At 29.0% G+C, this 25712-nt stretch overlaps 1 protein-coding gene across 9 annotated transcripts in view; it reads left to right on the top strand.

Moving 5' to 3' along the window:
- Window positions 1-25712, top strand: part of LOC129917094 (alpha-protein kinase 1) — a 303161-nt gene that overhangs the window by 56513 nt on the left and 220936 nt on the right. The gene's annotated exons all lie outside the window — the stretch shown is intronic.

Below are 25712 nucleotides of genomic sequence, written 5' to 3'. Positions count from 1 at the left end.
ATGAAATTGAATTTTTTTCGAGTCAAAATTTTTTTCATGGAATCTATTCGGGTGTAGTTGTCCTTTTATACAGTTATATTTGTTGGATTATTATTATGCATTTTAACAAAAATTGGTTCTACAATGTGATGATTGCAATAACTATTGAGGGCTCATTTTATAGATACTACCCTACATAGAAAAATTTTCCAGACCGTTGTTTACAACATTAGTTTTTTCCTAGCAGCTCTAGTTTTTAAATTCTTTTTAGACATAAAAACGCATAATTCATAAATTTTTTTTTTGTGAATTTTTTTTTTTGTATTTTTATTTTACTTACTGAACTGAAATAGATTACATTCGAAATAAATTTTATAAGCAAAATTTTAAAAAGGCGTTAGATAAGAAAAAAAAAAAAAAAAAAAAAATAGTATCAAACTACCTCCAAAATTTGAAAAATTAAAATATCTAAAAATTTAGAGCTCCTAGAAAGGAACTAGTGTGATTTTTAAGCTAAGTGAACCCAAATACATTAAGTTCGATAAAGATTTTTCTAGAAAATGTTAACAAACAGTTAAAATAAGCATAACTTTAAAATAAGTACGAATTTACCCCCAAAATGTGAAAAACTAAAATATTTCAAAAAATAAAGCTCCTCGAAAAAAACGAATGTGATTTATAGACTGACCTGACCTCAAAAATACTGTATACATTTTTCGGGAAAAATTTAATAAACGGAAGGAAAACTTAAAAAATATTATGAACATGCCACAAAATATTAAAAGTTAAATATTTCAAAAACTAGAGCTGCTAGAAGGAAATTAATATAATTTTTGAGCTTTAGAGTCCAAATCCATGCAATTCGATATAAATCTTTCTGGAAAATTTATAAGTACTAGAAAACAACTAAGTGAAAATAAAATGCACGACTGGGCCGCACGTACATACTTGCTCTTATGGTAAAAGTTACTCAAATGTGAATGCTTTTCATTGAACAAAATTAGGGAAATTTATAAGTAGATTTTTTTAAGGAATTTCATAAGTACCTAATGCAAAAAAATAAAATCAGTTTTCATAACTGAATGAACACCGTTTTAAGTGATCTTTTTCACAACACCATTTGATTTCTTGTATAAAAAGGAATTTTTATAAAAAAAATTTCAAAATTGTTAGTGCAATTTAAAAAAAATTAATTTTTTACCTATATAAAAAAATTTTCTAACATTTTTCAAAAAAAAAAAAGTTATTGTGCCATTTTAAGGAAATTGTAATTGGTCCCAAAAAGCCAATTATTTGCGTAAAACGTGTAAGAACTTATTTATAAATGTTTAATTTGTCATCAAAACCATAAATAAAATGAATCATTGGGTTTTTTTGGACCAATTACAGATTTGACTGTCTGTTCGAAAAAAACACCCTTTCACCAAAATTTTTTTTATACAAACTCTTTATTCTTGCTTTCTATCCCAAAATCAATGTTTTTACCAAATTTCATTAGGGTGACCCATAATTTTTGTTTTCACTCAAAAAAACACCCTATTAACCATGATATTTTTATAGACACTTGTTTCTTATCTTAAAAGTAACATAATTGCTAAATTTCAATAGGGTACCACTAATATTACTCTAGTATTTCACAATTTTTTAAATAGGGTAAAAGCGGGTGAGATGGCATACCTTTTTTGTTTTTGGCATATTTTTCAAAGTAAACCACATTTCATACTTCAAACAATGCAAAAATGTTCTATATTCAATATCCAACGTATTGTTTGTTTTACAGATTTTTATATATTATATTTATATTTTTAAATTAATATAGAAAAAAAGTTTAAAAAAAACCATCTCCCCCTGTAGGGTGGGTGAGATGGCGCATAAGTTTGTTTTAGGTTTCTATTGCCAAATTCATTGCACAAATTGTTGAACGATGTGAAGGAGTCAAGCACCAATGCATGCCATATATAATAGATTGCAACTAGTCGTCTTTTTTATTAAATTTGAACTTGGTTGAATTACTTAAAAAAAATAGTTTGAGGGTGATATGGCACATGCTAACACTATACTCGAGTAAAAACTTCTAGTACGGAATGCGCCATTTCACCCGCAAAAAACTGCGCCATCTCACCTTTTTTCGCATAATTCCTATTCGTAAGCACCTATTAAAAGCAGATAGAAATAGAGCTCAGATTTCACATGCAATGCATAACTTATACTCTCTTGTATGTAGTGGTGTATCAAGGGCATCTAAGATCCCACCGACTCACAAAATATCGGAACAAAAAAAAAAGAGCGAAAAAAAAATTCGAAAAAAATAATCACATGATTTGCTTTGAAATTTTTTTAAATTTTTTGTATCACAGACAAAGAAACGAATACTATGGCTACTTCGATTTAAAATATTTAAAGAAAGCTAAAAATATTTTTCATACATTTTTAAAGCTATAAATGCCCAAGATATTTAAGGTGCGCCATCTCCCCCGTTGCGCCATATCACCCGCTTTTACCCTATACCCATATTTTCTTTACTTCCAAAAAAAACACCCTTTCATTTAAAAAAAATTTATAGACTTACATTATTCGTAGTTCCCATGGGAAAGAGAACATACCTATTTAATGAATTTCGTAAGGGTACCATTTATTTTATCGGACTTATCACGGATTTTTCCCTATTTCCAAAAAAAACACCCTTTAACCTAAAATATTTGTATAGACTTTTTGAGTTCTTGCTTTCTGTTATAAATGAAACATTTTTACCAATTTTCATTGGTGTAACAATTTTTTCCCAGTTTTTGTGGTACTAATTCCGAATTTCACACATTTCTTGAAAAAAAAAAACACCCTTTCACTCAAAATAATTTTTTACTTTTTATAGATTCTTAATTCTTATACCAACCAAAACTATTTCACCAAGTTTTAAAAATTAATAAAATATAAGTTAGCTGTTATGATACCTTTCTCACACACAACTTAACCTATCAAAAAAACACCCTTTCACCCAAAATATTTTTAAAAACTTCTTAAACCTTCATCCCAAATTTTGTCAGTGTAGCATGTTTTTCACATGGGTTTCGGTTATATTTTACCTGTTGAGGTCAAAAAACAAGCACCCTGGTTTTTAATCAGAAATAACTTTTCTTAGAGCAATCGTATTGACTTTATTTTTATGTCATTAGATTCAGCATCAAAAAATACCTTGAAAACATGTGTCATATGATGATATTCAACAAACAATGTTTTTCAGTATATTTTTGACCTTCACCCCCTCCCTCTTGTCCGCGAAAAAACACCCTTCCACCCAACTTTTTTTTATAGACTTTTTTTTGTAGTTGGTTCTTATCCCAAAAGCAAACTTTTTGCCAAGTTTCATGAGTGGAACAATTTTTTTTTTATAAATGCCTATTTTACTTGCACTATTAATTCAGCACATAATCGGTCGCCAAAACTGAAATAACCGTCTTCAACACGCCGGATCTTATTGCGGCGTGTTGTTTTTCTTTGAATGAAAGATATTTCCGGCAAATATCGACCTTTTGGCAAAAAATCAGACATTACAAATGTTCCAAAACAGTGTGTGTTGGACTCGAATATGATTTAATTGATCCAGATTTAGATGAATTTGTTGACAGCCTCGAAATAGAGGTTTTAAAATCTAATTTGAATATTTATCAGACGTTTACCTCGATAGTTATATCAGAATGTGTAATTAAGCTACACGGTTTGTCGACGAAATGACGCGTCCTCTTCCTCCAAAATAACTTTGTATACACTGAGGGAAAGCCACCATAAAACAACATACCTAAAATCAATGAAAACCACATAAATTTATCTATTATTCGGAATGATTTTGCGTTGAAGATGAACATTTTAAAATCAACGTGGAAAAAAGGTTAATTTTTGATAGTTTCGTATCTTAAAGTCACATAAATCAAAGTAGTTCATCTTTGAAACAAAGACGTTTCTACTTCAATTTATTTTTTCCCTCAGTGTAGAAATCATTAAAAAATACACCAATCCTTGTTTAGGTACTGTTTGACTTTTGTCTGTTTACCTCTAACAAAGTTTATTAACGATCTGCTGAAAAGTTAAGTGAAACATAATCTTGCTAAGAATCCAGATTTTTCTTACCAAATAATTTAAATAAAACAAAAAAAAAAATCCAATCAAATGCTTTGCCTTCTTCATAAGACTTTGATTTTGAGTACACTTCAAATTTTACAAAAAACTTATCTACTCTTTGAAGTACATAATTTGGGTTAATCTTTCATAGTTTGTATTCTGCTCAAGGACTTCATTACCTGTATCATCTAATCTGTGATACCGTTTTTGCTTTGCCAACAGGAAATGAAACAATTTCACTTGACATTTTATGGTCAACAGTACAAAAAGTTAAAATCCCCAAAATTCCCCGATTTATATTATCTTCTCTCAAGATCCTTTAAAAAAAAACCTCAAACTTTATTTCAAAACTTCAACACTTCATAAAATCATATCCGTCCTGCTAACAATATAGACAGCTTTTTTGAATATGCCTCCAGAAATACCATTTCCACACAAACATCCTTCATTATAAACTTCGTCTCTCTCTATCTCCCCCCCATTTTAAGTGCAACATACTCCAAAAAAAGGGATCGAAGCATACGGCAATCCCAGACAGGATATACTCCTTTTAATGTGCCAAAAATATAACCTTCTGCCAAAGTATTTACAAAATAATCCACCTCTTACATGTATTTCCGCAGTTACCCGTCTAATTGTCTGTATATATATTTTCCATTGTGTTGCTGTTTTGTGAGTCAACACACAAAACAACAGTGTCTGTGTGTGTGTGTATGTGTGTTGTGTATAACTACACCTAAGAGAAAAGAACCCTAAAAACATTTTTGGAGCTTATCCAACTACTTCAAACTATTGTCTGTTGTTTTGGTTAACCTCCAAAGTATCATCTCTTGTAATGAACTCGCATGTTCCTTTTGTGTAGGTATCTACGTATCCTGGGAACACCAACCAACCAACTAACAAAAAAGGCAACAATACCTACTCTTTTTTAAAACTTGGCCAACAACCAAAAATCCACTCATCCTATATTTTCTCTCAGAGATAGAATCCCCGATAAAATCACATCGAAGGATTCTACTTCCTATACTTCCACCATTGCTTTAGTTTCATAACCTGTCGAAATGGTGCACACTCTAAAAAGGATTCTCTTTATTATTTTTGTTTGTTTCTTTTCTTTTTTAATGTAGTAGAAATTGAGGTGAGATTTTGCCATTTTGCGCTTGCACAAATATGTTTAGCATGTAAATTTTCTTTCGCATGCAAATGAGCAAGGATATTTAACTCCCGTACCCTCGATACAAAATTCAACCTAAGGGCCTTCATCGAACGCGAATTATCTTCACATCAGGACATAATCACCTTCCTTACCCACAACACGCCAACACCAAGAGAAAATACACACCTTACAGAGTCCTTTTTTTGAGCCAGCCAGCATGAGTGAGAAGAGAAACTGATTACAATAATTCCATCCTCAAGCTACAGAGACAGACTCGACTGCTGGCTGAGTCCTTGGGTGGGCATTAAATAGGTACAACCAACCAACCAACTAACTGAGAAAGAAAGAAGCAACAGAACTACATACAACACTAACAAAATAATGAACACTTTCTCTCTAAACACACAGCTTCGTTCTTTTGATCCTTTTAAATGCGTTTTATTTATCCAAAAGGATGACTTTTATGAATGAACACCCCTAATTTCACCATAGGGAGTCACAAGTATCACAACGAAAAAAAAAAGTAAATCCTTTTTAAATTGCCACAACGATGTAGTTTTGTGTTGGAATTTTTTTTTATTTCTCTACTTTTTTGTGTTGTTGAAGTGTATCCAAGGATATATGTAGTACGAGGACAATGAAAAAAAAATCTACATATAAGAACAAAACGCAGTAGTCGCAGGACTTGAATAACAAAAAAATATATTGCACACAGTTTTTCAATTGCGATATAAAAGGAGTGTTAAAACTTTACGACACAACCAAACAATAATGAAATTTCATATCCATATACTACTTCACCCAAAGGACGAAAGGACACAAAAAATTGTATATATTCACTTGATTTCTTTTTTCTTTTTTTTTTTTTTTGTATCTCGATGTTATTGTTGTTGTTGTATTAGTTTTTAAATTCACTACACCCGCCCTCCTCCCTTTAATCCTCTAGCATCATATAGTCGATGTCGTCGTCGTCGTCGGCATTGTCGTTGTCGTCGCCAGAATGATAAAAATATGAACGACTGAGAATGACAGCAGCATATGGAGGACAACAAAATAAATAAAAAATAAAAACAATAGTTGCTTGCAGTTGACATGGTTGCCACTGAGTTAAAAATACACGAATATTGGTTTTGTGGAAAATCTGGGAACAGGTTCTCTAGCATCTATTATTCTTGCATGAAAATGAGTGACGAGCAACATTTAAAATGAAACTAAAAATATTGTACAAATGTTTGAAGTTTGAATTACATAAAAACGGTCACTCTGGTGTATGAGCAACCTTTTTATTATTCCTTACCATCTAGCAGCTTATATCTTGTATGAAAAAAAGTGAGGACCAAGATTATATTAAAATTAAATTTCCAATTATTGTACACATTTTTTGAAATTTGAACTAAAAAAAGGTCACTGCGGTGTATGTGCAACTTTTTTTTTACTATGTACTATGTCTCTGGTTATTTCTTAAATAAAAATGATGGCCAACAATATTATTAAAACGAAATTTAATTTTTTTTTTTTTTACAAATCTTTGAAGTTTGAACCTGTGCCTTCCTTTAAAAAACAAAGATTTGGTGAATTTCTGTCCGACTTCGCCGAAACATCGAACTGACTTTATGGTGAAGCAGGGTAAAAGACAAGTTTTAAAATCTTCGGTACCTACTTATTTTTCGAAATCGGTCCGAAGTTTGTTGCTGGTTGATTTTCTTTATCTATACATAGAAGCCTGTTTTATATTAACACAAAACACTTGAGAATATCAGCTGTATTCGATGACCAACCACCAGTGTAGCAATCACGGTAGTCTCAATTTGAAATTTTTACATGTTTGGCTTAAAAAAATTGTAGATGTCGTACAGTTATGATTGAGGTATATTATTAAAGCTGAAATAATAAGCTTTCAGAAGATATAAAATTTATTATAGGTTGTTGTATAAAAAAAGAAAGCAAACTATCGTTTTTTTTTTTATGACGTTGTCACGTATAATTACACTGGTCGGCAAAAAACTAAAAAAAGTCGGGAGCAAGAACTTTATAAGGTGATTTTGATTGACTTTAGTGTGCTGAATTCAAAACTGTTTACAGATTTTTTCTATCACGTCTAGTTTTTGAGCTATATTCATCACTATTTTCGCTATAAAGCTTCAAAAACTAATTTTTAATTGAGTTTTTTTTTATGTTTAGTCAAAAATATATATTTTCCGTTATGTGTTGCTCTTTATAAGTCCAAATCAGAAGACGCAAGATGGAATTTGATTAAAAATACCATTCATTACTTTGAAAAAAAAAATTAATCAAGATTTTGAGATATCTATCATAAATTTCTTTTTTCAATATCTTTGAGAAAAATAATAATTTTGAAAAAATATAAATACCTTTAGGACGTGTTGATATGGCGTTTTGAGATTGCATAAGTAGTTTTACAAAAAAAAAATTAACGGTGATGTAATTCGATGTCAAATGTACCCAAAAACACGCGTTTTTGACCTATTAATATTCAATTATTTCAAAAACGTGACGTACCAGTGAAATTTTGACTTCAGATTCGGACTCAGCACACAAAAAGTCTCTCGAAAAGTAGGGTTTGGTTCTTGCTCTATATCCGTTGCCGACCAGTGTTATCGTCCGTAAACCGAATTTATAGACAACCACTTTTTTCTAACAAATACGGCCAAGCCATAAAACTTTTTCTAACTAATATGGCCAAGCCTTCATTAAATCGACTTTTTGAATTTTCCAGATTTTTGTGCTGATTCAAAATTACAGTTTTTTTACTGTGATATTTTGGCTTTAATTTCAATAAATTGAACAAACTACAGCAAGTCTCATAGAACCATAAAAAACGGTTTAATTAAATTCCATCGATTGAGCATTAAAATTAGAAGTTAAAAAGTTCCTTTAAAAAAATATTTCCTACATGAATAAATAAATCACAAAAAAAAAAAAGATGTAACAAAAAAACTCTCCCAAGTTTGTTAGAAATGTACCAAAGTGGTTACCGTGTGGGTGTATGGTGCGGTTGGTTCGCGGTTAGGTTGCCAAATGTTGGGATGGGTTTGAGGAGTTGCTCTCTAGTGTACTCGTATTGTGTACAATAAAATTTTAGTTTATGCAGTCAGTTACTCTGTGGAGGATATAAATACTCTTGTAGTCTTACATAGAAAAATGTTTTGTTTCGTTATTGCACACATTGCATACAAGAGAGGAGTATTCATGCCAGGACGAAGGATAAATGATGGCAGGCAAAGAGCGAAAAAAATTGTTTTATATTTTTTTTTTCTATTTAAAATTATTACTTCATTTTTTTTTTTTTTGCTGGTTGTCTTTTTTCATACTGACAATGAACCTGTTATAGTGTGGAAAATTTCAGCACTCTTCATTCTATAGAATAAGAAGGATGAAGAATGATGATGAGATATGTGAGGGGGAGAGGAGACAAACTATAGGGCGACATCACATCAGGATGGTAAGAGGCATGTCTCCATGATATGATTTACTATACCTACACAAAACACAATACATACACACACACGTGTAATAACTTGTGTACTTTGAACTCATGGGGATTATGAAAAATTAATATGCATTGCATAATACACATCAAGAGTTGGAGTTGTGTGCCAAGGATATGAAGGATGTTTATAATTTTTTAAGTACATATATCTAGTTTTTTTTGTTGTATTTTATTATTATTCAAGTTGAACAAGAACATTCACTACTTGTATGTATAATAATAATGTGTGAAGGGCTAAGTGGATAATTGAATTAAAATAATATCCATTTTGCTATGCTTTTATTAAAAAAAAAAAAAAAAAAAATACAAAACAAAACATAATAAAAAAAAGTTTAATATGAAAACAAGTGATTTTTAAATTTTTGATTAACTTTCAACACATAATGAAGTTTGTTCATGCTCATGAATATGTTTTTTCTTTGTGTTTAATTTTTTTTTTAAACAGATTTTAACAAGATTAAAATCTAGAAAAATGACTTAATACCTTGCAGGGCGTGTTGCTATTTCATGCAAGAAATTAAAATATGTAGGTAATGTTTTTACGATGACGTTGGATCTTTGTTATTATGAAAATATTGTTTTGGGTAGTATAAATCGTTGCAGGCAAATTAATGACAGGTAAGATAAGAAATAAATGGAAATGCAGCTTGAGATAGCAGACGTCACGCTCACGACATATGTACATATCCAAAGCATGATAGAAAATTTCACAAAATTCCTTTACATACTTCAAACTTCAATACTCCCCATTTTAAAATCATTGCTTTTAAAAAAAGAGGTTTTACAATATTCAAATTCTGTAAAAACTTCATCTTGAAGAAATTTTCGTCAGAACTGAGTGTGAACTATATTTTGGCATGAACACTTGAATGCGAGTAATATATTTTTAATTTGAGCAATAAGGATGAAGTGTCAAGGCAAAAAGTTTTACTGCAAATCTTTTGATTTCTGACAGAATTCGGGCTAAAATCAACCAGTCACCTAGTACAAGAAAATATTTTTTGTTCGCCCAAAATAGCACCAAACTGATGTTTGCTTTATGAAAAAACTACGAAATAAGTAAACGTAATTGTCTAAATAAATATAATAAAACTGGGTTTTTAGTTTTTTTTTTCAGAAAATTTGGTTAGCGGAAATATGACGTCGTAATTTTTTTGCGATAATTTACATATATTTTAGTTAATCCCGTATATTGCGTCATAGACTGCACCATTTTTTTTTTCAAAGTGTGCAGACTAATATTTCTTATCATTTTCAAGAAAAAAAAAATGTATTCAAATTTTCTACATGTATTCAAAGCTTCTACAAACCAGTTAAAGAAATAATAATGTGGTATATAATTTGAGTGTAACTACAATTCTGTAGGTCCAAAACTTCTTGAAAATACTGATCCCAACAATTGGATAATTTTGCAAAATTATAAAAGACTTAAGCCAAAGGCGTGCAGTCATGAGATCGGTCAAATCAAACCCGATTTGGATTAAAAAGAATTAAATGCATAAATCTAGCCTTTGCTAAAAAACATAAAAATATATTTCTGTCTTCATCTGTTTTTTTGGGGTTTTTTCGATATTGATAGCTTAAAAGTTCTACGAAATTTCCAGTTTTGAATTGTAAATGTTGCAGGCAAAATATTAATTCCCGCCTTCAAATTTTTAGAGGCTCTGATTGATCAGAACCAAATTTTACCTTACTTTGTATGACATCTGGTCCAATCAGAGCCTATACAAAATAAGAACTTAAGCTCAGGTGGCCCGAGTTGAAATCGAAGAATCTCAATTTTATCATCTCTGTATGGTGTTTCCTTCAAACATTTGATCTATAAAAATTCCATTCTAGATTTTTCAAAACAAGTTGAAGCCTTTCTTCTAAGGAGTTTCTCTTTCACCATTGCTTTTTTATTAATGGGTAACAAGCTTCAAAATTTTTTAGGTATTTTATTTTCTTTCATTCAGGTGTCAGTTTAACCTTAAGTTCAAAGGTTTGTGTCATTTTTTGAGGATCTAGGCCAAAAGGCAAATATTATAACTTTTAGAAATCCTTTTGACTATTAGATTTGTATTAGTTGTTAGCTACCTATGTATTTTATTTTCCTAATAACTTTAAATAAAACCCTTATAAGCTTTAAGTATTAAGTTTTAGAAGTCTTCAGCCAAGATACCAAAAAAATATTATATTCATCATCTTGAAATTTGAATTTCTTTCAAATAATTCTGCAACTAAAAGCCAAACCTAACCCACGAAATGTTGCAATGGGTATATACAAAATGGGTGACAATTAACATTTTAATATGTTAACATTAAGCTTTATAAAATTATTTTTCCTTATTTAAACATAATAACACCTAGATTTATAAATTTACTTAAACATAAATTTTCACTGTCCAAACTATTTCTTGAATGAATTTGCTGTCTGTCTGCACGTGACGTTTCTTTATTTTTGGTTTAATCTGTTGAACAAGTAAGTGAAGTGATCGATGAAGATGAATGACATGCTCGAGAAGTAAAATCTGTATTCGATTAACTTCAAACGAGTAAGATTTGTCTGTACGTGACGATACATTGCAATACATTTTTCTAGTTTCTTCTTACTTTCTTAAAACAAATTCTCGGTTTAAGTAGAAAGGTTAACAGAAATTCTTCTAGGCCGATCAATCACTTAAGTCATTAAAAATCTCCTTCATTTTTGTTCTTTCCTTTAAAAATTGTCTTTTTCATAGAATATCGTTGCTCATTAAAATATTAAGTACCCACCTTCAATACCATCATTGTTGTTTTTCCAAGTGTTATTGTCAGCTGTCAAATTTGGCCCATCTTTGTCCTTTTGACAGAACCCTTCAAGTACTTGAAAATATGATATGATTGCTCTCTTCATAAAAAAAACCTATTTTCTTTTTAATAAGTGAGTTTTTCTATAACCGCTCTTCTCAATTAATCATCAGATGTTCAAATTAATGTCAATTAAAGAGTATCTCATGTAAACAACACAACTGTCCCCATATTTGTCGTAAAAAAATGAAAAATAAAAAAAATAACAAAGTAAACCTTTCAACAATATGTCACTCTTGATGTTTTTTTTTTAAATCAAAAGAGTTTTAAACATTTCATCATTAGAACACAAATCAATCATAATAAACAAACCCATATAATAATTTTTCTTCTTCTATTTTTACTCTACAACCGAAGAGACGCACGACCCACCACAAGAGTATTTACAACTAAGAACCACAATTCATCTATTATGCACCCTTCAATGAACATTGAAAGGCCGTCCATGTACGTACAACATATGAGTTTTTTTTTTTTAAACACGACTTAATTGAATTTGACAACAGACATCAATTGGCAATTCCAATTTTGCTCCTCAAACACAATAAAACACTGAGAAAACTTAAAAGACAACAACAACACAAAAAAGACAAAACAAACTTAAATTGACAGAACATGATCGTGTGTTGACAGCGCCCACAATTTAACAAAACAAAACAAATACCTAAATGTATTTCTAGATGGGTCGCATGAAGTTGCTCGTAACTTTAAGAATTATAAAAAAAAAATGATATACAAAATATAAAAATATAAAAATTTAAAAATATAAAAATATAAAAATATAAAAATATAAAAATATAAAAATATAAAAATATAAAAATATAAAAATATAAAAATATAAAAATATAAAAATATAAAAATATAAAAATATAAAAATATAAAAATATAAAAATATAAAAATATAACAATATAAAAATATAACAATATAAAAATATAACAATATAAAAATATAAAAATATAAAAAATATAAAAAATATAAAAAATATAAAAATATAAAAATATAAAAATATAAAAATATAAAAAATATAAAAAGTATAAAAATATAAAAATATAAAAATATAAAAATATAAAAATATAAAAATATAAAAATATAAAAATATAAAAATATAAAAATATAAAAATATAAAAATATAAAAATATAAAAATATAAAAATATAAAAATATAAAAATATAAAAATATAAAAATATAAAAATATAAAAATATAAAAATATAAAAATATAAAAATATAAAAATATAAAAATATAAAAATATAAAAATATAAAAATATAAAAGTATAAAAGTATAAAAATATAAAAGTATAAAAGTATAAAAGTATAAAAATATAAAAATATAAAAATATTAAAAATATAATATAAAAATAAAAAAATATAAAAAAATAAAAATATAAAAATATAAAAGTATAAAAATACAAAAATATAAAAATATAAAAATATAAAAATATAAAAATTAAAAAATTAAAAAATTAAAAAATATAAAAATATAAAAGTATAATTTTTCTTTTTTGAACCCCATATAAGCCCATAATGTTCCTTACACCTACATCCATCACGACTTAAAAATACTTGTGATCTTTTTATTTTTTTTTGTTTCAACTATTTGTGTGTTGGCAATGTGCGATGTTCACTTAGTCATTATATCAGTATATATTGCATACCACGAGGCCAATGATTTGTTCCACATGGGAAAATGCTGTCCATCTTGTGTCAATTTTACGAGAATAAAATGCGATCAAACGCAAAATAGCCGCCACCATCTATGCATATTGCTTATAGTAAGTAATATGGGGATCGACCGCTAAATAATGGATAATGGCAGCTATAAGCAGTGGCGCACTAGCCGCATGCCGCTATAATGCAGCTGTTGATGAAATATAAATACAAAATACAAAATATAAAACTTAACTCCTTGCGGTTTGTGTTGCATATCACCAGCAAGCATCTCATTCTCGTCACGTGAAAATGGATCACGATTAACGACAGTTAAGTTGCGGAAGTTATTTCTGATCTTTGTGGAATTTTTAATTTTTTTTTTTTTAATTTTGCACTAACAAGTAAACAACAAATTAGAATTTGCATGCATAATTTACTGTGCTTGGTGTGTGGGTGCGGTTGTCATTTTGAAATAAATATAAATATCTAATGACTTATGAGTTGCATTTTAATGCACATATTCGATACATATTGTTTGTTTTGATTTTGATACATTTTTAAAATTAAAAAAATGGCATTGGAAATGAATATAATTTCATAGAAATTCCCACCCGGGCGCCACTTTTTTTTTCAAAATTTCGTTAAGTTTTGATTGAAAACTCAAAAAGTGGGTAAATTTCCTGAAAGAAAGTCCTAAAATGCCAAAAAAAAAATAATATGAAAAAGGTTGATGGAATGTTTTTGAGAAAAATATTCCACCCGGGCGCCACTTTTTTCGAAATTTTGTTAATTATTCTTGATTGAAAGCTTAAAAAGTAGGTAAATTCCCTGAAAAAAAGTCCTACAATTCCAAAAAGAATGAGAATGAAACGAATCACTGGAATGTTTTTCAAAAAAGCTTCCATCCGGGCGCCACTTTTTTCGAAATTTTATTTATTCTTGATTGAAAACTTTAGAAGTAGTTAAATTCCCTAAAAGGAAGTCCTAAAATTACAAAAAAATATGTACATTAAATGAGTTAGTGGAAAAGTTTCCACCCTGGCGCCACTTTTTTCGAAATTTTATTAATGGTTGATTGAAAACTTCGAAAGTTCGTAAATTCCCTGAAAGCAAGTCCTAAAATGCCAAAAAGAATGTGTATGAAGAGTGTCAATGGAATGTTTTTCAAAAAAGTTTTCACCCGGGCGCCACTTTTTTCGAAATTTTATTAATGCTTGATTGAAAACTTCGAAAGTTCGTAAATTCCCTGAAAAAAAGTCCTAAAATGCCAAAAAGAATGTGTATGAAAAGCGTCAATGGAATGTTTTTCAAAAAAGTTTTCACCCGGGCGCCACTTTTTTCGAAATTTTGTTAATTCTTGATTGAAAACTTTGAAAGTGGGCAAATTCCTTGAAAGCAAGTCCTAAAATGCAAAAAAAAAAAAAAATATGAAAAGAGTCAATACAATGTTTTACAAAAAGTTTCGACCCGGGCGCCACTTTTTTCGAAATTTTGTTAATTCTTGAAAAGTGGGTAAATTGCCAGCAAGTTGGACCAAAAATGCAAAAAAAGAATAAAAATGGAACGTGAAGATGGAGTTCATATTAAAGAAATTTCCACCCGGGCGCCATTTTTTAAAGTTTCTTTTTTTATTGAAAACTCGAATTTTTCATGTTATGAAACCAATATATTTTCTCCAAAGAAGCAAAAATACAACAAATGAAGGGTTCTTTCATATATAACAATGGCTTATCACATCGCACATCGACTGACCATTCGTAATTGCAGCCCAACCTCAGAGATCCCTTCCACCACAATATTTATGCAATAAAAAACGATTTCAATTAATTCCACTGATGCGGTCACCTTGAGCCGTCTACAAACGAGAACTCTCGTCTCTGAACTGTGGCTTCATCACGTCGTTTGTCTGACGTGTCGACATCGGTCGTCGTAGTTATTATTGTAAGTAAACGAAAATCTTTATGTCGAAACAAGGTCAGGGCATTTACAAAATAATGTAAGTTGAGAATATGGGAGGTGATTTGGGAGGAAAATTGTTTGTTGTTGTTGTTGGATAAAATTTATAATAATAAATTGGACGCAGACGAATGAAAAAAGATGAATTTTTGATCGAAATGAATGTTGATGGCTATATTTTGTATCTTTTACTTGAAAAGCGTGTATCTATAACCGGATTAAATGGACTTTTCGAAGGTTTGTGTGGGAAAACTTTTACAAATTGCCAATGGCATTTTGTTAATATCTAAAAGATACGCAGTTTTTTACTTCGTCTCGTCAGTCAGAGGGGATAAAATACAAGAAATACAAATAAATAAAAAAAAAAAAAAATTCTGACGTTCTTGATGATATTTGTTGTCTCTCGATCTCTCTCCAGTCTCATCGAGTGAGTTATACGCTAACATGACAACCTCAAATGAGTTGTAATTATTTAGATATGTTTTGTATATGCTAATCACTTTGGACGGACAAGCTGATGGCTATAAGTTTTTGATTGGAAGTGTGTGTCTGTGCGAACTAGCAGCATACACCTGAGGCCTTACATTCAGATTTAGCATCTCTCTTCATCTCCCTGTGGTTACACTGAGGGATCATTAAGTCTAAATGGGGTTATAAGATGTTAAATATATGTATGGCATGTATGCATTGCATATATACAATATGACGACTTTAAATGGTGTTCAACACACGATAGTTCGTGTTATTATGTCTGTTACAACAGTTATTGTTGATATTGTAATTTGTTTGGTCTTTAAGTGGTATAAGACTCTGATATATTATACAAAAGAAATGGATGGAGGGTGGCAAAAAGGGTGGTGGGGGGGATAAATTGTAGTCCTTGATGTAGTTTATTGAAGGTAATTATAATTGTTGTTAAGTGTTATGAGTGCGATAGACTACTTCAACGTGATTTAAACTCATAATGAATAATATTTTTCCAAGGAGACAGGAAACAGTCGATATTTACTTAAGTGGTTTATACATACAATCAATCTATACTACATGTAAATAGGTTTAAAAAAATCATAAAGATTTTATTTATAGATATAATGTAAATCTGTTTGAGTGATGTATTCAAACCAGGGTCATACAAGTGAGAGAATGTAAATAAAAAAAAAACAAATTCGATAGTCCGTTGTAGAGTCACAATGGAATGAATGCCACTTAAGTGGTCGTTATTCAAAAAATTAAGTGACACTTCTCATTGTTTCTGTACATACACATATTTTTATAGAGCTTTAATTATTATTTGATATTTGTTAAATGCCCTTACAAAAAAAGTTACGGGTGTGACATTGGGGGCAAATAAGATTCACCAGGATCTTGCATAAGATGCATGTTAAATTCATGCAAATTTGACCCATGGCAAACCGATTATTTGATGTATGGACTTATATGCATTTTTACTGTAACGGGTGTGACACTTTTACTGAACAATTTATGAATTATTTAGAATAAACAGAATTCAACTTGAGTTCATGGTGTTGCTAGTATTATCATCAGAATAAGATGATCAGAATAAGATGAGTCACGAACGTGACCTTGCAGAACATAAGATTTAAGAATACGGCATCAAATTTCTATAGCTTTTATTAAGTTCCATTTGTTTAAGTACCCTTTTCACGAAAAGACATAAAAAGATGATCATTTTCCAAAAAAAAAAAAAAAACCGTTACGGGTGTGACATTGCATTTAATAAATTATTTGAAGCTATAAAAGTCATATTTGTTGTTGCTTTGTGTCAGTTTTCATGGAAATATGCTTTGGCTATCAATCTATCTGAGAAATAGGAATACCTTCATGTCTTTTTGTCTGAATTTAAATTAAATGACTTATTCCTAGTAATTCTCATATCACGTTCACTGCAAAGTCAATTATAATTACTAACTCTAGAGTAAACCAAAATACCTACTGCATGCCCCTTCTTCCAGTTTCTTTGCAAAAGCACCAGTAACCATTTTTGGTTAATTTCTTTCATCAAGTCAATATCATCAATAAATGAGTTTTTGCCAAAGAAAAAATTTTGTCATCCTTTTTGTACTTATTTTTTTGAAACATTGGCAAACATCTGCTATCATTAAATCAAATTAGTTACTGAAATTGAGTCTTTGAGGGTGAATAACCAAAGCTACACAATCATCCCCTAAAATCAATGCAAATGATTGAAAACAAAACATAAAATTAGCATAAAACTATTACAAATAACCACAATTTTCTGCAGGGGATGATGACCGTTTTAAATATCAACTTTCTAATTTGCATTATTTTCTATGCATCCATATTCCCCATAGTGTTTGTAGTTATATCTTTATTTATCTAAATTGAATGTGTCAGCAAAAGTTCTTCTTCATTCAGGAAGCTGTTTTCCAGTAACAAAACTTTCTGATTTGTTTCTTCTTCCGAGGAGTTCCAAAGATTTTATTTAGGATTGTTTAGAATAGAAAACAGTATTGATACATTTTTTATGGTACGTTCTATACCATTTTCTTATTCCATTACCCTAAATGAGTACAATTTTTGAACCAATTAATCACTGTGATTAATTCTTGATAAGATACCATTACTGAATGGAATATTAAACGCAACCAAGCACGAATACCTACTCTATCTATCTAATTGTTATAATATATGTTTTCTAATAAACAAAAATCATCTTCTCTATAATGACCTCCTTCACGCAACCACTACTACCAATCGACCTACACACCTAACCAACCATCAGCTATCACTAACAGCAGTTTTTACAAGCTTCCTCTATAAGCTCTATCTCAGTAGGAGGTATTCATAGGCTTTTATTTTTATTTCGAAAAATAATTGCACCATTTATCAACATCTTTTTTTCCTCAAACCCCCTTCTGCACACTCACCTTTATTTACAACACAAAAAAAAAACCAAAACAGAAAAAAAACTTTCCTAACTTCTTAAGCCCCCTTTAACTGGACGTGAATGCCGAAAAAATTGAGCGAAATGATTAATAACAACCCTGAACTGATTAAGCCGTATAAATCCTTCACATAATCTTTCTGTTACTTTACATCTCAATCGCAAGCTTATAAAAAGGCCAACAAAAAACAAAAGCAACAACAACAAAAAATCCAATGTTAGCAAAACAAAATCAAGAAAGAACCAACAGCAAAAAAAAAAAATAAGAAAACCGAAGAAGAAAGATTGATCCTTTGTTCTTACGGTAGCAGCAATTTAATGCCAACAACCCTGTCGTCCACATAAATACCGTTCGTTGTTCTTATTCTTCTTCTTGCTTCTTGCCTTTCCTTCAGCTGCAGAAGGCAATAGCACCCTCTTCCCAAAACCCCATCCAAGAAAGTTCAAATGAAATATTATGCCCGAGAAGAAGAAGAAGAGAGAGGAGTATGCTCTTGTGGCTGCTGAGAAAATGTATAAAATGGGAAGCGATATAACAAGAAACAGTCGACAGCTCCTCCGACAGCTAATCAATAATTTCTCCACACGCAGTCGGCAGTCGAATATAAGAAAAGATGATTTCTCTTCTTCTTCTTGCAAAACGAAAGAAACTTCCAATATAAATGAAAACGACACAACCAAAGACTGCCGAAGACGAAGGAGAAGAAATTCTACCCAAGAACAAACACAAGAAAGTTCGAAGGACGAAGGAGGGCACACATACAATCAAATAAATTTGTTTTTTTGTTCATATATCTGCTACACAAAAAAACATTGAAAGAGAGGGGAGAGAAAGTCATATCTAACTAATCATAGAAAAGGGATTTTCCAAACGCAGACGCCATAATTTCCAATAAAGAGCTTATGGCTCTTTTCACTGCCTGCCTCCTCTGGTGTCCCTGTCTTCTTCTTGGCTATGAATATACTTGAAACAATGGCAAAATACCGTTTATTTTTTTTGTTGTCTTCCATTTTATTTTATATTTCATTTAAATCTTTCATTTTGCGCAATGCACACTGCCAACAAAAACCAAACCAAACCGACCGACCGACCAACCTCCAACCCTGATATCCTCAAACCACCATTTCACCCTCACCCTCTTTTGAAATTTTCCATTAGCCATCTTTCGTTTCACGCTTTTGCTTCAATTTTGCTTCAATTTTTCTTCACTTGTGGAAAAGTCTTCATCTTTTCTTTTCTTCTCAGTGCTTTTTTTTTATTTTGGTTCTTATTCTTCTTTCTGTCATTTTAGTTTTTTTTTTTCCCTCCTTCCTTCTTTCTTTTTTTTTAAACGAGACTAATTGATGACTCGCAGACAGAATTAATCGATGAATATGCAACCGTAATTGCCTTAATTCTTTATAAGGATTTTCTGTACTCGACTAAAGCGAGTGTGTTTAAGTGAGAGAGAGAGAGAGAAAGAGAGTGAGAGAGATTAAATGAATGGAAGACAGACTGACGGATCTAATGAGACCTAAATTGCAAGGCGATAATGGATAATATTCAGCTAGCTTAATGTTGCAACTTCCAAAATGACGACATGAAGATTGAGAATTTGCTTTTTGCTGAACTCTATCTATTAATTTGCACGCTGAATGATTAATGAATTGAATTGAATATTGGCAGAGGTCGGCTTTTGGTGGAATGGTATCAGAATTGTGATGGAATTTCAGCTGAGTCATGTTAAGTTTTTTTTGGAGAAATTCTTAGAAGACCAAAAAAAAAACTGCCGCTTTTGCATGACAAATTCTGACAAGGATTCAATGTTGAAAAAAAAGAAAAGAAAGAAAAAAAAAAAAATCAAAAAACTCGAAAGACAAATTAATCGGTCAATTTCGGGCTTAAGCGCCGACGCTCCTTTTTTTTTTCTTCATCTTCTTCTGTGTTTTGTGTAGAATAGCGACAATGGTTAGGGGGATTAAGCAGATTATCCCATTAACATTAAGGTTAAATGTTTAACTGATCACTAATTTTGCGATGAAATCATATAAAAATGTGGAACAAAACACATCGACATCATCATCATTTCATCCCAAAGGGAACAATGACCAATTATTATGAATCAGCAAGCGTGACTTGTTTTTGCTTCTTTTTTTTTGGGAATTTCTAAAAAAAAAGGGGATAGTAGGACGATTTTGGTTACGGAAATGATTTTTGAATGTTTTGATTTTTTTTTGGGTTTTCAGGGAAGTTTGATGATAAATTTGTATTTTTTTTTTCGGTTGTTAGAAATGTTTTGGTAAGGATTTAAATTTATGACTAAGAGACTTGGTGTTGGTCACCCGTTAGCATAAGTGACGAAACGTGTTTGGACTTTGAACAAATTTGTATTGTTTCGTCATCCGATGATGATTCAAACTAAGTTGGAAAAATAATTTTTTTCCATTAAAAATTAAAAATTTGGTTCCCTTTAAAATTAAAAAAAAATATTTATTGCAAATGAAGAATTTTTGGATTAAAAAAATACTGAAAAAATTTGTATTAAAAAAAAACTTATTAGAACTGAAAAATATTTGCATTTAAAAAAATATTTATTGCAAAAAAAAATTTGCATTAAAAAATTTTTTTTTGTAAATAAAAAATTTTCTGCATTGAAAAAAAAAGAATGCAATGCAAAATGTGTGCATTAAATTTTTTTTTTAAAAATTGTAAAAAATTCGACGAATAATTATTTTTTTTTTCAATGCAGAAAATTTTTATTTGCAATAAAATTTTTTTTAATGCAATTTTTTTTATTTGCAATAAAATATTTTTTTTACTTTCAAATGCATTTTTTTTTTCTATTGGTATTTTTACAAACCTGTATTTCAAGACCATTTTTGAAAATAATCGAGATGCAAAAAAAAACTACCTATTCTGCGCATATTTTTTTTTCTTAAATTCCCTTCTAATTAATTTGTTATATAAAAATGTAATAAAAACCTCTGAAGAACCGTTTAAAATGCTATACAATATCAACTTGTAGTAATTTTTTCTATCCATGAACATACACTAGCTTTGTTTAATAATGTGTTAATACATCACACGCTCCCTGTCATCTCTCCTGCTGGGGTTGATTTATATCCTCCCAACTATCTAACCAAATTAAAAAAATTTAAATGCACATAAATCTACTCTCCTATGTTGTGTGTTTTTTTTTTTTAATTAGCTAAAAATTTGCTATCATATATTTTTCAATTAGCATTTTTTGATCAAAATGTTCGCGTACGAGGCGACCAACGCGCGACTTCTTGAAGTTTATTGCTTTTTAATGCAAAAAGTGTATATCTTACAAGCTTATAGAGCAAATGCGCAAATTTCACACCAATAAATTTTAATTTAAGAGCTTAGCGTGATAATTAAAATACCAAATATTATTATTATGTTAAGTCAATGATTAATGGTGTTTTGACTTGTAATTTAATTTTATTAAATTTTTTATTCAATGTTAATTATATTTTTTTTATGTTGAGAGGTTTTTTACAAGTTCTCGAAAAGTGTTATGATGTGCATGCAAGAAAAAAAAAAAACAATTAAATCGCAAGTAAATTATACCATATTGAGGTGCCAACATTTTTGTTTTTTTTTTAATTGTTATTATCGTTCCAAATGAGCAATTTGTACTTGTCTAAAAAATAGAAGTTGCAAAACGATGGCATTTTGCGGTATTTATAAAAAATTGCATTACCTTGCGTTGCACTGTGTTATTAATATTATAGGTTCCATTAAACCATTTTCCATCTACGATTTTTTCTTAGCCAACAAATGTTTTGATTAGTTATACAATTTTTATTTTTTTTTTGTATACCTAAAAAATCATGAGCCTATGATATTTTTTGTTAATAACCGAAGCCTCACTCTTAAAAATCTAATCTATAGTCATATACTTCCTAGTATGTAAACTATTATCGATATGGGTCACTGTAGCGTATGTGTGATATTTTTTTGATTGAATTTTTTTTAGTAAAAGTATTTTCCAGTGTTTCTAACTTTGCGAGGAATTTAAAAAGCTCCAAGATCATCATTTAAAAAAAAATGCATTGTTTTTAGTCACTAAATCTTGCACTTTCATGGGGTGCAAAAATATAGTAAGTACCTACAAAAGTACAAGAAAAAAATAAATAACAAAAAGCTTTAATAATATCAACTAAATAAATAAAAACAAAGAAATAGTAATAAACAAGATGTGACAAAATATTTGGAAAAAAAAACTAAAACTAAAAATAAAAAATTAAAAAAAAAGAAATTAAGTTTCGAGTCCTTTGTTTGTACGCATTTATTGATCCTTTTTTCGGATCCAAGATTATTGGAATTTTAACACATTTGTTATCGATTATAACTAGTTATCTTGTCTTTCAGGAACGTTATTATTTATTATGATATTAAAATGAAAGAAATATGATAAGTTAAAATAAAAAACTGGTTAAATTATTTTTTTAAAATGAAAGAATATTTTTTATTCAATTTTGTATGAAAATTATTAAAAACTGGAAAATGAAATAAAAATTGGTTTTTAAAATTCCAAAAACATATTTTTATTGTACACCGAAAAAAAAAACCAATATCAATTTAACATTTTTTAAATATCAGCCAAAAATGCTCTATAAAATGTGTTTTATGATATTTAAAATGTTAAAACAACATTTTTATTATCAGGATGATATTTAAATGTCACATTTTGGAAATTTTTTTTGATATTTTATTATCATTTTTTCATATCAATTTCTCATTCCAAATTATTGAAAAATATTAAATAAAAAATTATTAATGTGTACTAATTTAAAGGCGCTTTGTGTTTTTTCGAAGTAAAATGTATGATTTACTGAGAAAATTTGATTGGCACTAAGATTTTACTTCACATAGTTTGGGAGAAAATAACAAAACAATAATTATATCACCTACAATAGAAAAAATAATATCACCATTAATTTGTAAAAAATATTCCCTTTCAATAATGTTTTGAAAAAAGAAAGAAAATTCTTAAAATAATAAAAATAATAAAAATGAAAAGGAAAGAAATGGGTTTCATTATAATAAACTAAAACGTAAAATCTAGTCAACATTGACATTTTAATTGTCAAAGTGAAATTTTCACTATTCCACCTGAAATTAAAAAATGTCAAAATGATATGATAAAATATCAAAATTGATATTTTAATTGTTGGACGACCTTTGTCACTGAAAAATGTTAATTTTATAGCTGTAATTATCAATTTTTTATATATAAAAAGAGCCGTTTAAAAAAAATAAGGAATAAGTTTTTATTTTATTTAATTTTGACTTGAAGGTTATTAAAATGGCTTTGTATACAAAATTTCATTGAAATTGGTTTCTTCGCTTACAAGAAATCCAAACATCGAAAATTACTTCTTTATTTTAAAAGTAGGTACGACATTATTTGCGTCAGAACATGTATTTTTTAAATAAAAATCGTTAGAGCTTTTTTTGTGGAATGGCCTTGAACTAATTTCGATTTCCCGTTTAAGGAATGACCAAAACATTTGAACTACAAAGTTTGATGTCAATCTTTTCAATGGTTTAGCCGAGATGGAAATAGACACACCAGTGTTGTTATAATATCAATTCAAAAATATGAATTTGACATTAAAAATAAATAAAATATAAATTGAATTTTTATTCCAAATAAAAATACTATTTTGCATTGAAAAAAAAAAAAATAAAAACATTTCTGCGTTGAAAAAAAATCTATGTGTACACTGTATTTAAATTTAAATATTCGTCGAATTTCTTAAAATTTAACTATTTGGCCATAAATAAGCTATTTATAATACTATGATATTATGTAAGGCCAAATAGTAAAAAAAAAAAAAAATAAGAAATTCGACGAATATTAAAAAAAATATGTATATTTAATGCACACTTTTTGAATTTATATTTTTTTTATCAATGTAGAAAATTTTATATTTGCAGTTTTTTTTTTATTTGCAAAAAATATTTTTTTAATTGTATAATAAAGAGTTAAGTTATAATAAAAAGAAAATGTTACGTATACGCAATACTCATATTACACTGGTCGGCAAAAAACTAAAAAAAGTCGGGAGCAAGAACTTAATAAGGTGATTTTGATTGACTTTAGTGTGCTGAATTGAAAACTGTTTACAGATTTTTTCTATCACGTCTAGTTTTTGAGCTATACTCATCACTATTTTCGCTATAAAGCTTCAAAAACTAATTTTTAATTGAGTTTTTTTTTATGTTTAGTCAAAAATATATATTTTCCGTAATATTTTGCTCTTTATAAGTCCAAATCAGAAGACGCAAGATGGAATTTGATTCAAAAAACCATTCATTGCTTTGAAAAAAATAATCAAGATTATGAGATATCTATCATAAATTTCTTTTTTCAATATCTTTGAGAAAAAAAATAATTTTGAAAAAATATAAATACCTTTAGGACGTGTTGATATGGCGTTTTGAGATTGCATAAGTAGTTTTACAAAAAAAAAAAATTAACGGTGATGTAATTCGATGTCAAATGTACCCAAAAACACGCGTTTTTGACCTATTAATATTCAATTATTTCAAAAACGTGACGTGCCAGTGAAATTTTGACTTTAGATTCGGCTTCAGCACACAAAATTCCTCTCGAAAAGTAGGGTTTGGTTCTTGCTATATATCCGTTGCCGACCAGTGTTATTATTATTTTTATTGGTGTTGTTTTTTTTGCCAGTTTCCGGTAGAAAAAAGTGTCGTTCAAGACATTTTTGGCTCACACTCAAAGTATCAGTACAAAAGTTCTCCAATAATTTTCCGTTGTATAAAACTGATACTAATTTTCATCCTTTGTAATGCAAAACCTATTTAAAATTCAAAGAGATTATTTCACAATATCTTTCTCTTTCGCTATTTTGAACAAAACTGTATTCTCAATAATTTAAAACATGAAAACAACAAAAAAATACACAATAAAAAGTTCAAAGTAGCTTACTTGAAAGAACAAAGCTCTAAAGCCCCTAACAGCTTTTGATCATTGAAGTATTGTTTTTTGTTTTCTTTAATTTTAAATGAAGATATAACAAACATAAACGATAAACTCTCTTACAAGTCTTTATTATTATATATCCTCAATAAGCCATCTACATTTAAACAATTCATTCCTCAAGGATTCTCAGTCACTCTTTCTGAATAGATGTACACTTATAGCTCCCCTGTTTTATTATTATCGCTGCTTAAAAAAAAAACAGTCTCCTTGATATAATTTCGATTTCAAGAGAAAAAAAATATAATCGAATTCACCATTGCGCTATGCATAATTCATAAAGCCTCCGACAGTAATTATAATACCCTCATTACACATAAAAATGGAATAAAAATTAAAAAAAAACTTAAAAATAAATCGACTTGATGCATTAACTCTCATTATCCAGTTATTAATAGAAGAATGCAAAAGAAATTATTTTTAATTAAAACGTCCTATTTATGTATTTTATATTGCTGCCACTCTGCCAAGCCTGCTGCCTGGCAATATAATGTTGATATATAAATATAAGACGAGTTTGCTCTAGAAGTCTTTTTTTGGTCGATTCATTCATTTTTTTTTCTTTTCATTCAT

The sequence above is a fragment of the Episyrphus balteatus genome, chromosome 3, assembly GCF_945859705.1.
Source record: "Episyrphus balteatus chromosome 3, idEpiBalt1.1, whole genome shotgun sequence".
Classification (NCBI taxonomy): domain Eukaryota; kingdom Metazoa; phylum Arthropoda; class Insecta; order Diptera; family Syrphidae; genus Episyrphus; species Episyrphus balteatus.
This window is presented reverse-complemented; position numbering and strand designations above follow the sequence as displayed.